This window comes from Triticum dicoccoides, chromosome 7A, assembly GCF_002162155.2.
Source record: "Triticum dicoccoides isolate Atlit2015 ecotype Zavitan chromosome 7A, WEW_v2.0, whole genome shotgun sequence".
Lineage (NCBI taxonomy): Eukaryota > Viridiplantae > Streptophyta > Magnoliopsida > Poales > Poaceae > Triticum > Triticum dicoccoides.
The window spans coordinates 532,993,582-533,008,203 of NC_041392.1; positions in this window are offsets into that span (position 1 = coordinate 532,993,582).

Genomic DNA, 14,622 nt, shown 5'->3' on the forward strand with positions numbered 1-14,622 from the left:
TGGGGAGGGGAGGGGAGGGAGGCGAATAGGTAGGGCAGGGCAGGGCAGTGTGGAGAGAGAAACAGAGGGGGGGTGGAGGGCGTGGGTGTGTGGGTTATCTGTCTGTTTCGTGGACTCGGATTTGGGGAGAGATTTTTCCCGGGGGTTTATTGGATATTTGCGGGGGATTAAGAGGGGTGCGAGGGTTATTTGGCCCTGGGCTGGGCTGTAGGGATTGGTGGATCCGGCGCGGTAATCACGCGGCGGGAGCGGAGGCGGTGGACGGGTTCGCACCGGGTTCCTCTGAATCTGTTGGCGCCACGGCCGCGTGGCGCTGGGTGGAAAAGGGGAAAGCGGGACAGGGATGCAGCGAGGCGGTGCGGTGCGCGGCCGGCGACGCGTCCAGATCTTTTCCTCGCCGCCGGCCCCGGGTTTACGCAGACGACTTTTGGAGGAGCTTTCGGAGTGAGCGGTGGAGTGGTTTTGACCCGTGAGTAAGTGAGGGTGGGTGAGTATGTTCCCGGGTGAATAGCTGGATCAGGTCGTTGGTATCCCATAATTGTGTACGCCCGTGTATATGAGCATTTGTGTCTGTATTGATATTAAAACAAATCCAACGCATAACCCCAAAAGGGTTAGGGTAAACGGATAGAATAGACCCTTCAACGTGCGGGAGCAAACGGACAGTCGTCTGTTTTCTGTCCGGTTTCGATCCTTTCCCGGCCAAACTTTGGACCGAGTTTGCGGCCGAACGGACACCCGCGGACGGGCGGGGCGCGTGCCTTTGTCCTGCCCTGGCCTGTCCGTCGGGGACACAGACCCCCCCCCTTTTCTCTTCCTCTACTTCCCTCCGCCCTCTGACATTGTCGCCGCCACCATCGTCCCCAGCCGCGTCGCCTTCCACCAGGGTCGTCCGAACCACCACCGCACCATGCCATAGCTGTCTCACACCGGCATTCCGAAAAGCATTTTGCCGGCGTTCGTGGTTCTTTGTTACCAGTGGGAGAGAAGCTACGGCCGTCGCCGTCGCCCGTCGTCCCCAACCTCTTCATCAGGCAGGCCGTTCGTTGTCGCAGGACGCCCACCAGGACCACCGACCCCCAAAACCTTGCTCTGCTGCTTGCGATGGGAGCACGACGTGCATTATCAGGTCGTGCCTCCAGCCCGACCGCAAGGTGTGAAAGTGCTACTTATCGACTAGAGGGGGTGAATAGGTGATTTTTATGAAAGTCTTCAAAACACAAGGTCTTTGAAGACAAACAATAAAAATGAACCTATTGATATGCAGCGGAAGGTAGACTACACTAACAAGCCATAGTCAAGATTGCAATGAAGTGAAGGCAGGAAGACTATCAGCAACTAGGTAGTAAGGATCATGATGGAAGACAGTATGAAACCAAATAGTAAACAGTTTTCACTCAGTGAAGTCAATCAGATCATGCAGGCAATTAATGATTTCACGAAGACAAACTGTAAAGTAAAGGAAAGCGAAGGATAGAACCAGTTATTTGGTGAAGACAAGGAGTTAGTAGACCAGTTCCAGTTGATGTAACAACTGTAAGTCTGGTTAGGGAGACTGAGATTCAACTCAGAAGACCGCGTCTTCACCTTATTCCCCTTGAGTTAAGGACACCCAGTCCTCGCTCAATCACTCTGGTAAGTCTTCAAGGTAGACTTCTAAATCTTCACAGACTTCGTTCACCGGCGATCCACAATGATTCTTGGATGCTCAGAACGCGACGCCCAACTGGCTGGAGGATTCACAGTCCTCAAGTATAACAAGTCTTCAGGTCACGCACACAGAAAGACTTCAGTGATGCCTAATGATACATCTCCATTGTATCTACTTTTTCAAACACTTTTGCCCTTATTTTGAACTCTAACTTGCATGATTTGAATGGAACTAATCCGAACTGACGTTGTTTTCAGCAGAATTGCCATGGTGTTATTTTTATGCAGAAATAAAAGTTCTCGGAATGACCTGAAAATCAACGTAGAAAAATTCTGGAATATATAAAAAATACTGGCGAAAGAATCAAGGCCGGGGGCACACCCTGTCCACGAGGGTGGGGACGCGCCCCTGCCTCGTGGGCCCCCTGGTGCTCCACCGACCTCAACTCCAACTCTATATATTCACGTTCGGGGAGAAAAAATCAGATAGAAGGATTCATCGCGTTTTACGATACGGAGCCGCCACCAAGCCCTAATCTCTCTCGGGAGGGCTAATCTGGGGTTCGTTCGGGGCTCCAGAGAGGGGAATCCGTCGCCATCGTCATCATCAACCTTCCTCCATCACCAATTCCATGATGCTCACCGCCGTGCGTGAGTAATTCCATCGTAGGCTTGCTGGACGGTGATGGGTTGGATGAGATTTATCATGTAATCGAGTTAGTTTTGTTAGGGTTTGATCCCTAGTATCCATTATGTTCTGAGATTGATGTTGCTATGACTTGGTATGCTTAATGCTTGTCACTAGGGCCCGAGTGCCATGATTTCAGATCTGAACCTATTATGTTTTCATGAATATATATGAGTTCTTGATCTTATCTTGCAAGTCTATAGTCACCTATTATGTGTTATGATCCGTTAACCCCGAAGTGACAATAATCGGGACCACTCCCGGTGATGACTATAGTTTGAGGAGTTCGTGTATTCACTAAGTGTTAATGCTTTGTTCCAGTACTCTATTAAAAGGAGGCCTTAATATCCCTTAGTTTCCAATAGGACCCCGGTGCCACGGGAGGGTAGGACAAAAGATGTCATGCAAGTTCTTTTTCATAAGCACGTATGACGATATTCGGAATACATGCCTACATTACATTGATGAACTGGAGCTAGTTCTGTGTCACCCTATGTTATAATTGTTGCATGAGGAATCACATCTGACATAATTATTCATCACTGATCCATTGCATGCGAGCTTTTCACATATTGATCTTTGCTTAGTTACTCTTCTGTTGCCACTGTTACAATTACTACAAAACTGCTACTGTTACCTTTGCCACCGTTACCACTACTATCATATTACTTTGCTACTAAATACTTTGCTGCATATATTAAGTCTTTCAGGTGCGGTTGAATTAACAACTCAACTATTAATGCTTGAGAAAATTCTTTGGCTCCCCTTGTGCCGAATCAATAAATTTGGGTTGAATACTCTACCCTTGAAAACTATTGCGACCCCCTATACTTGTGGGTTATCAAGACTATTTTCTGGCGCAGTTGCCGAGGAGCATAGCTCTATTATTTGAGTCACTTGGGATTTATATCTACTGATCACTATGAAGAACTTGAAAGATAAAAGAACCAATATTTTTCCTTCAACTACGAGGGGAGGTAAGGAAGTGCCATCTAGCTCTGCACTTGATTCACCTTCTGTTTTGAGTAAACTTGCGACACCTACTCCTGCTATTCATTCTGATCTGTCGCATGTTATTGATGATGCCACTTCCGCTTTGCATGATACTTATGATGAAACTACTTCTATGATTGATAATACTGTGCCACTAGGTGAATTTCTTGATGAACAACTTGCTAGGGTTAAAGAGAATGAAATTATTGAAATTGATAATATTGATGAAAGTGATGATGAAGATTCTCCTCCTATATATGAATTGCCTGTTGTGCCTCAGGGTTATGTTATGGATGAAGAAACTGCTAGAGACTTTGTAGCTTGCAATGATATATATGATCTTAAGAAATTATTAGCTAAGCTGGAAGAAAAGTCTTTGAATGCTAGAATGAAATATGACCCTGCTTTTGCTACTTCGCCTATCTATATTTTCGATAAGGATTATGATTTCTCTGTCGACCCTGAGTTAATTACTTTGGTTGAATCTGATCATTTTTATGGCTATGAATCTGAAACTGTTGTGGCACATCTTACTAAATTAAATGATATAGCCACCTTGTTCACTAATGATGAGAAAACTCGCTATTACTTTATCCTTAAGTTGTTTCCGTTCTCATTAAAGGGTGATGCTAAAACATGGTTTAATTCTCTTGATCCTGGTTGTGTGCATAGTCCCGGGATATGATTTATTACTTCTCTGCTAAATATTTCCCCGCTCATAAGAAACAAGTTGACTTAAGGGAAATATATAATTTTGTGTAAATTGAAGAAGAGAGTCTCCCACAAGCTTGGGGGAGGCTTCTCCAATTACTTAATGCTTTGCCTGATCATCCTCTCAAGAAAAATGAAATACTTGATATCTTTTATAATGGACTAACTGATGCTTCCAGAGACCACCTGGATAGTTGTGCTGGTTGTGTTTTCAGTGAAAGAACAGTTGATCAAGCTAAATTGCTATTGAATAATATGTTGAGTAATGAAAATGATCTGAACCAACTCCTAAGCCAACTCAGAAGAAAAGGGGTATTCTATTTCTCAGTCCTGAAGATATGCAAGAGGCAAAGAAATCTATGAAAGAAAAAGGTATTAAAGTTGAAGATGTTAAGAATTTACCACCTATTGAAGAAATGCATGGTCTTGATAACCCGACACGGGTAGTAAAGGTAAATTCTCTCTATAGATTTGATGAATGTGATATTCCTCGTTATAAGACTGCTAGCCAATGCTTAGATGAGTTTGATAATTTTATTGTTAAATAAGAAAACTTCAATGCTTATGTTGGTAGACAATTGAAACATAATGCTTATATGATTGAACACTTGAGTGATTATATGTCTAGAGTTAAAGGTGAACTTAAATTTATTAGTAAACATGCTTCTATGGTTACCACTCAAGTAGAACAAGTGCTTAAGGCTCAAAATGATTTGCTCAATGAATTAAATAATAAGAAAAATGATAATGTTGTTAGAGTTATGACTAGAGGGGGGTAAAATGACTTAGGAACCTTTGTATCCTAAGGGCCATCCTAAGAGAATTGAGCAAGATTCTCAGAGAACTAATGTTGATGCGCCTAGTCTTCTAGAAGAAAGAAAAATAAAAATGATAGGACTTTGCATGCTTCTAGTGAACCTGTCATTAACACACCTGAGAATCTCAATGATATTTCTATTTTTGATGCTGAAATACAATCTGGTAATGAACATGAACCTAGTGATAATGTTAATGATGATGTTCATGTTGATGCTCAACCTAGCAATGATAATGATGTGGAGATTGAATCTGTTGTTGATCTTGATAACCCACAATCAAAGAATCAGCGTTATCATAGGAGAGACTTCGTTGCTAGGAAGCATGGTAAAGAAAGAGAACCATGGGTTCAGAAACCCATGCCTTTTCCTCCTAAACCATCCAAGAAAAAGGATGATGAGGATTTTGAGCGCTTTGCTGAAATGATTAGACCTATCTTTTTGCGTATGCGTTTTACTGATATGCTTAAAATGAACCCTTATGCTAAGTACATGAAGGATATTGTTACAAATAAAAGAAAGATACCGGAAGCTGAAATTTTCACCATGCTTGCTAATTATATTTTTAAGGTGGAATACCAAAGAAACTTGGAGATCTAGGAGTACCAACTATAACATGCTCCATTAAGAGAAACTATGTTAAAACTGCTTTTATGTGATCTTGGAGTCAGTGTTAGTGTTATGCCTCTCTCTTTATATCATAGACTTGATTTGAATAAGTTGACACCTACTGAAATATCTTTGCAAATGGCTGGTAAATCAACTGCTATACCTGTCGGTATTTGTGAGGATGTGCCTGTTGTGGTTGCAAACGTTACTATTTTAATAGACTTTGTTATTCTTGATATTCCTGAGGACGATAGTATGTCTATTATTCTTGGAAGACCCTTTTTGAATGCTACCGGAGCTGTTATTGATTGCAACAAAGGAAATGTCACTTTTCATGTTGATGGTAATGAGCATGCGGTACACTTTTCGAGGAAACAACCTCAAGTCCACAGTATCAATTCTATTGGGAAAATTCCAACAGTTACTAATGGAGGTTTTGAATTTCCTCTTCCTACAGTCAAGAAGAAATATGATATTCTTATTGTTGGGGATGTGCATATCCCAATTGAGGTAACCTAGTATTATTCGAAATTTCTCCGGTTGCATGCAATTCGGAATGAGTTTGTTAACAAGACTTGATCAACCTTGTTAGTGGATTCCTTTTGATGAGCATGAGATGGATGAAGTTAGAAAGCACAACTCTCTATACCCTCCTTTTACTTTCTGTTATGTAGTTTAAATAAAGTAAAATTAGTATTATCTGTCTGTTTTCTGAATTATCCTTGCAATAAAAATACCCTAAAAATAAAAGTTCTCCAAATGCCCTGAAAATTTAATATGATTTTTTCTAGAATATTTAAGAATTATTGGCACTAAGAACACACCAGGGGGCCCACCATGTGCCCACAAGGGTGGAGGGCGCGCCCTACCCCCCTAGGCGCGCCCCCTGCCTCATGGACCCCACGTGGGTCCCCTCCACTTATTCTTGCACCCACACACTTCATTTTTCTCCATAAAAAATCATCCACCAGCTCAAACCCGAGTTCTAGCTCATCTTGCTGCCATTTTCAATCTCCTTGCTCAAAGCTCCATTCACAAAACTGCTTTGGGGGATTGTTCTTCGGTATATGACTCCTTCAATGGTCCAATTAGTTTTTGTTCTAGTGCTTTATTTATTGTAAATTTTTGCTGCTTAGGTGACCCTGTTCTTGAGCTTGCATGTCAATTTATGTGGTCAAAAGTAGTTTTAATGCATGATATGGCCTCTAGGCACTTGTAGGAGTAGTTGCTATCAATCTTGTTGAGCTTGGTTCACTTTTATTTTGAGTCACTAAAAATTTCAAAAAAAGATGAAGAGATTTTTGAGGGGCTCTTCGAGACGAAGCTCGAAGGATAAGCAAGGTGAAGAAAATAAGAAGCCCAAATATAATCCCCCTCGCACTGCGGAAGTTCGGCCGTGTGAATGGTCTTGTGATGAGTTCTTGAGAGAAGGCGGGATTTATGAAGACTTTTATTATTTGGCTGAGAATGCGGGCCTCGCCAACTTCCTCCACGACCAGCTCAAACAGTATCTCCTACTCACTAATATTTTTGTGCAAAGTTTTCATTTCCATGCTAGGAGGTCGCCACCTTCTGTGGATTTATATTTGTATGATGAGTATAAGGAGATGTCACTTTATGACTTTTGTGGGGTTTGCAAGTTGCCTTTTTGAGGACAGCATAGAGGAACCACATTGTAATAATGTGGAAGGGTTTATTGATATGATTGTTGTAGGGGAAATGAGGAAAGTTTCCGATGCAAGAATTACTAGCATACATTTTCCTGTTCTACGTTACTTTGCAATATTTGCTAGTAGATGCTTAACTGGCCGCGGGAACTGTGGAAACCTTAGTACCCCTGATATTGTTATTTTGCGCCATGCTTTGTTTCGTGATACCACTTTTAGTTTACGCGCTATTGTTGCTAAACGGTTAAATCCGAACCGTACAAAGTGTCCCGTCTTTGGAGGCATCTTTGCCTCGCGCCTTGTTGCGCACTTTAACATACCTATTAGGCATTACGAGAAAGAGAAAAAGTTGTCGCCTACTATTTTTCTAGATTATAAGAGTATGGTAGCACATGATTTCATTGTTAAGAATAAGAAGAAGATGCTTAACTATAGACTGATATTTGATAAAAGTTACTTTGAGACTATTACCTTTCCTGCTCCCTCTTTGTTCAACATATTTTCAGGCACGTACCTTGTTTTGTCGGAGGTTGTTCATGCATACCGGAGCCTGACATCAGCTCCAGAGCCTGAGCTGGAGCCACCACTTGATCCTCACCGTCAGTCTGTTTATCAGTGGCATCCTGAGGAGATCACCAACCGGTGGCACCTAGGATCCTCCTTAGTACACTGGAGAGGACCATTTTGATACATGGGCATAGACCAACTTAGGCCAAAAGCCTAAGCTTGGGGGGTATGTATTTCTCACCGACATTACATTCATGTTCACACACTCATGCCAGTTGTCGGTGCTCATACTTTTTCATTGTATCATCCATGCTAGTTTATTTTCTTTTCCAGCTTTCTTCTTGTGTGTTTGAAAAACCTTAAGAAAAACAAAAAAATTAGTTGTAGCTTTTAGCTAGTTTACTTTCCATGCATGTAGTAGTAGTAATTAAAAAGGAAAACCTAAAAAGATTTCTCGATCTTCTTTTGCTTGTTGGGAGCTTTCCCGTGTAAATACCTTTGTTTCTTTTCTTTTCTTTGGGGGTCGAGAGGAGAAGACCATGATGAAAATATTGAGTGGCTCTCATATGCATTATTGTTGATCTAACAAAGAGCCCATATTACCTTGTCTTCTCCCTTGAATTGAATGCTTGTAGATTCCAGCTTAGTCCAATGCACGTGCACTATTATTATTATCCACACTATTCGGTTGTGCGAGTGAAAGGCAATAATGACGATATATGATGGACTGATTGAGATGAGAGAAACTGGTATGAACTCGACCTCTCTTGTTTTTGTAAATATGATTAGTTCATCATTCCTGATTCAGCTTATTATGAATGAAACATGTTTGCAATGACAATTAGATATTATAGTTGTTCATGCCATGCTTAATTTGCTAGGAGTTTATAATTGTTTACTTTGCGTGCCAACATGCTATTAAAATGGTTGTGATGTGGTATGATAGGGTGGTATCTTCCTTTGGACGATTCGAGTGGCTTGACTTGGCACATGTTCATGCATGTAGTTGAAACAAATACAACATAGCCTCCATGATATCTATGTTCATGGTGATTTATATCCTACTCATGCTTGCATTCAGTGTTGATTAATTTTAATACATGTTCATGACTGTTGTCGCTCTCTAGCTGGTCGCTTCCCAGTCTCTTTCTGGCCTTCACTTGTACTAAGCGGGAATACTGCTTGTGCATCCAACTCCATAAACCCCAAAGGTGATTCCATACGAGTCCACCATACCTTCCTATATGCGGTATCTACCTGCCGTTCCAAGTAAATTTGTATGTGCCAAACTCTAGACCTTCAAATGAAATTCTGTTTTGTATGCTCGAATAACTCATGTATCAACTAGGGTTGTTTGTATCTTCCATGCTAGGCGGGTTATTCTCAAGTGGAGTGGACTCCGCTCCTCACTCACGAGAAAATGGGTGGTCATCAGGATGCCCAATCCCAGGCTCAAATCAAATCAAAATAATTGCAAACAAAACTCCCCCAGGATTGTTGTTAGTTGGAGGCACCCCTTGTTTCGAGCAAGCTATGGATTGATGCTTCTTGGTGGTGGGGGAGTATAAACTTTACCATTCTGCTTGGGAACTGTTGGGGAATGTAGTAATTTCAAAAAAATTCCTACACACACGCAAGATCATGGCGATGCATAGCAACGAGAGGGGAGAGTGTTGTCTACGTACCCTCGTAGACCGGAAGCGGAAGCGTTAGCACAACGCGGTTGATGTAGTCGTATGTCTTCACGGCCCGACCGATCAAGCACCGAAACTACGACACCTCCGAGTTTTAGCACACGTTCAACTCGATGACGATCCCCGGACTCCGATCCAGCAAAGTGTCGGGGATGAGTTCCGTCAGCACGACGGCGTGGTGACGATCTTGATGTTTTACCATCGCAGGGCTTCGTCTAAGCACCGCTACAATATTATCGAGGACTATGGTGGAGGGTGGCACCGCACACGGCTAAGAGATCAATGATCAACTGTTGTGTCTTTGGGGTGCCCCCTGCCCCGTATATAAAGGAGTGGAGGAGGGGAGGGTCGGCCCTCTCTATGGCGCGCCCTAGGGGAGTCCTACTCCCACCGGGAGTAGGATTCCCCCTTTCCTAGTACAACTAGGAGTCCTTCCAAGTAGTAGGAGTATGAGACAAGGAAGGGGAAGAGGGAAGAGAAGGAAGGAGGGGGCACCGCCCCTCCCCTTAGTCCAATTCGGACTAGTCAATGGGGGGGGGCGCGGCCTGCCTCTCCCTCTCCCCTAAAGCCCAATAAGGCTCATATACTTCTTCCCCCGTATTCCCGTAACTCCTCGGTACTTCGAAAAATACCCGAATCACTCGGAACCTTTCTGATGTCCGAATATAGTCGTCCAATATATCGATTTTCATGTCTCGACCATTTCTAGACTCCTCGTCATGTCCCCGATCTCATCCGAGACTCTGAACTCCTTTGGTACATCAAAACTCATAAACTCATAATATAACTATCATCGAAACCTTAAGCATGCGGACCCTACGGGTTCGAGAACAATGTAGACATGACCGAGACACGTCTCCGATCAATAACCAATAGCGGAACCTAGATGCTCATATTGGCTCCCACATATTCTACGAATATCTTTATCGGTCAGACCGCATAACAACATATGTTGTTAACTTTCTCATCGGTATGTTACTTGCCCGAGATTCGATCGTCGGTATCTCAATACCTAGTTCAATCTCGTTACCGGCAATTCTCTTTACTCGTTCCGTAATACATCATCCTGCAACTAACTCATTAGTTGCAATGCTTGCAAGGCTTAAGTGATGTGCATTACCGAGAGGGCCCAGAGATACCTCTCCGACAATCGGAGTGACAAATCCTAATCTCGAAATACGCCAACCCAACATGTACCTTCGGAGACACCTATAGATCACCTTTATAATCACCCAGTTACGTGTGACGTTTGGTAGCACACAAAGTGTTCCTCCGGTAAACGAGAGTTGCATAATCTCATAGTCATAGGAACATGTATAAGTCATGAAGAAAGTAATAGCAACATACTAAACGATCAAGTGCTAAGCTAACGGAATGGGTCAAGTCAATCACATCATTCTCCTAATGATGTGATCTCGTTAATCAAATGACAACTCATGTCTATGGCTAGGAAACATAACCATCTTCGATTAACGAGCTAGTCAAGTAGAGGCATACTAGTGACACTTTGTTTGTCTATGTATTCACACAAGTATTACGTTTCCGGTTAATACAATTCTAGCATGAATAATAAACATTTATCATGATATAAGGAAATAAATAATAACTTTATTATTGCCTCTAGGGCATATTTCCTTCAGTCTCCCACTTGCACTGGAGTCAATAATCTAGATCACATCGCCATGTGATTTAACATCAATAGTTCACATCACCATGTGATTAACACCCATAGTTCACATTGTCATGTGACCAACACCCAAAGGGTACTAAGGTGTGATCATGTTTTGCTTGTGAGAGAAATTTAGTCAACGGGTCTGCCACATTCAAAACCGTATGTATTTTGCAAATTTCTATGTCTACAATGCTCTGCACGGAGCTACTCTAGTTATTTGCTCCCACTTTCAATATGTATCCAGATTGAGCCTTAGAGCCATCTGGATCAGTGTCAAAACTTGCATCGAAATAACCCTTTACGATGAACCTTTTTGTCACCTCCATAATCGAGAAACATATCCTTATTCCACTAAGGATAATTTTGACCGTTGTCCAGTGATCTACTCCTAGATCACTATTGTACTCCCTTGCCAAAAACAGTGTAGGGTATACAATAGTTCTGGTACATAGCATGGCATACTTTATAGAACCTATGGCTGAGGCATAGGGAATGACTTTCATTCTTTTTCTATCTTCTGCCGTGGTCGGGCTTTGAGTCTTACTCAATTTCACACCTTGTAACACAGTCAAGAACTCTTTCTTTGACTGTTCCATTTTGAACTACTTCAAAATCTTGTCAAGGTATGTACTCATTGAAAAAACTTATCAAGCGTCTTGATCTATCTCTATAGTTCTTGATGCTCAATACGTAAGCAGCTTCACCGAGGTCTTTCTTTGAAAAAACTCCTTTCAAACACTCATTTATGCTTTGCAGAATAATCCTACATTATTTCCTATCAACAATATGGCATTCACATATACTTATCAGAAATGTTGTAGTGCTCCCACTCACCTTTTTGTAAATACAGGCTTCACCGCAAGTCTGTATAAAACTATATGCTTTGATCAACTTATCAAAGCGTATATTCCAACTCCGAGATGCTTGCACCAATCCATTGATGGATCGCTGGAGCTTGCATATTTTGTTAACACCTTTAGGATTGACAAAACCTTCTGGTTGCATCATATACAACTCTTCTTTAAGAAATCCATTAAGATTGCAGTTCTGTTATCCATTTGCCAGATTTCATAAAATGCGGCAATTGCTAACATGATTCGGACAGACTTAAGCATAGATACGAGTGAGAAACTCTCATCGTAGTCAACACCTTGAACTTGTCGAAAACTTTTTTGCAATAATTCTAGCTTTGTAGATAGTAACACTACTATCAACGTCCGTATTCCTCTTGAAGATCCATTTAATCTCAATGGCTCACCGATCATTGGGCAAGTCAATCAAAGTCCATACTTTGTTCTCATACATGGATCTCATCTCAGATTTCATGGCCTCAAGCCATTTCACGGAATCTGGGCTCATCATCGCTTCCTCATAGTTTGTAGGCTCGTCATGGTCAAGTAACATGACCTCCAGAACAGGATTACCGTACCACTCTGGTGTGATCTCTCTCTGGTTTACCTACGAGGTTCGGTAGTAACTTGATCTGAAGTTACATGAGCATCATCATTAGCTTCCTCACTAATCGGTGTAGTAGTCACAGAAACAGATTTCTGTGATGAACTACTTTCCAATAAGGGAGCAGGTACAGTTACCTCATCAAGTTCTACTTTCCTCCCACTCACTTCTTTCGAGAGAAACTCCTTTTCTAGAAAGGATCCATTCAAAGCAACGAATATATTGCCTTCGGATCTGTGATAGAAGGTGTACCCAACATTTTCTTTTGGGTATCCTATGAAGACGCACTTCTCCGATTTGGGTTAGAGCTTATCAGGTTGAATTTTTTTCACATAAGCATTGCAACCTCAAACTTTAAGAAACGACAGCTTAGGTTTCTTGCCAAACCATAGTTCATATGGTGTCGTCTCAACGGATTTAGATGGTGCCCTATTTAACGTGAATGCAACTGTCTCTAATGCATAACCCCAAAACGATAGTGGTAGATCGGTAAGAGACATCATAGATCACACCATATCTAATAAAGTACGGTTATGACGTTCGGACACACCATTACACTGTGGTGTTCCAGGTGGCGTGAGTTTGTGAAACTATTCCACATTGTTTTAATTGAAGACCAAACTCGTAACTCAAATATTCTCCTCCACGATCATATCATAGAAACTTTTATTTTCTTGTTACGATGATTCTCCACTTCACTCTGAAACTCTTTGAACATTTTTCAAACGTTTCAGACTTGTGTTTCATCAAGTAGATATACCCATATCTGCTCAAATCATCTGTGAAGGTCAGAAAATAATGATACTTGCCGTGAGCCTCAACACTCATCGGATCGCATACATCATTATGTATTATTTCCAATAAGTCAGTTGCTCGCTCTATTGTTCCGGAGAATGGAGTCTTTAGTCATCTTGCCCATAAGGCATGGTTCGCAAGCATCAAGTGATTCATAATCAAGTGATTCCAAAATCCCATCAGCATGGAGTTTCTTCATGCGCTTTACACCAATATGACCTAAACTACAGTGCCACAAATAAGTTGCACTATCATTATTAACTTTGCATCTTTTGGTTTCAATATTATGAATATGTGTATCACTACGATCGAGATCCAACGAACCATTTTCATTGGGTGTGTAACCATATAAGGTTTTATTCATGTAAGTAGAACAACAATTTATTCTCTTACTTAAATGAATAACTGTATTGCAATAAACATGATCCAATCATATTTATGCTCAAAGCAAACACCAAATAACACTTATTTAGGTTCAACACTAATCCCGAAAGTATAGGGAGTGTGCGATGATGATCATATCAATCTTGGAACCACTTCCAACACACATCATCACTTCACCCTTAACTAGTCTCTGTTCATTTTGCAACTCCCGTTTTGAGTTACCACTCTTAGCAACTGAACTAGTATCAAATACTAAGGGGTTGCTATAAACACTAGTAAAGTACACATCAATAACATGTATATCAAATATACCTATGTTCACTTTGCCATCCTTCTTATCCGCTAATTACTTGGGGTAGTTCCACTTCCAGTGACCAGTCCCTTTGCAGTAGAAGCACTCAGTTTCAGGCTTAGGTCCAGACTTGGGTTTTTTCACTTGAGCAGCAACTTCCTTGCCATTCTTCTTGAAGTTCCCCTTTCTTCCCTTTGTCCCTTTACTTGAAACTAGTGGTTTTGTTTACCATCAACACTTGATGCTTTTCTTGATTTCTACCTTCGTTGATTTCAGCATCACGAAGAGCTTGGAATCGTTTCCGTTATCCCTTGCATATTAAAGTTCATCACGAAGTTCTACTAACTTGGTGATGGTGACTAGAGAATTCTGTCAATCACTATTTTATCTGGAAGATTAACTCCCACTTGATTCAAGCGATTGTAGTACCCAGACAATCTGAGCACATGCTCACTGCTTGAGCTATTCTCTTCCATCTTTTAGCTATAGAACTTGTTGGAGACTTCATATCTCTCAACTCGAGTATTTGCTTGAAATATTAACTTCAACTCCTGGAACATCTCATATGGTCCATAACGTTCAAAACGTCTTTGAAGTCCCGATTCTAAGCCGTTAAGCATGGTGCACTAAACTATCAAGTAGTCATCATATTGAGCTAGCCAAACATTCATAACATCTGCATCTGCGTCT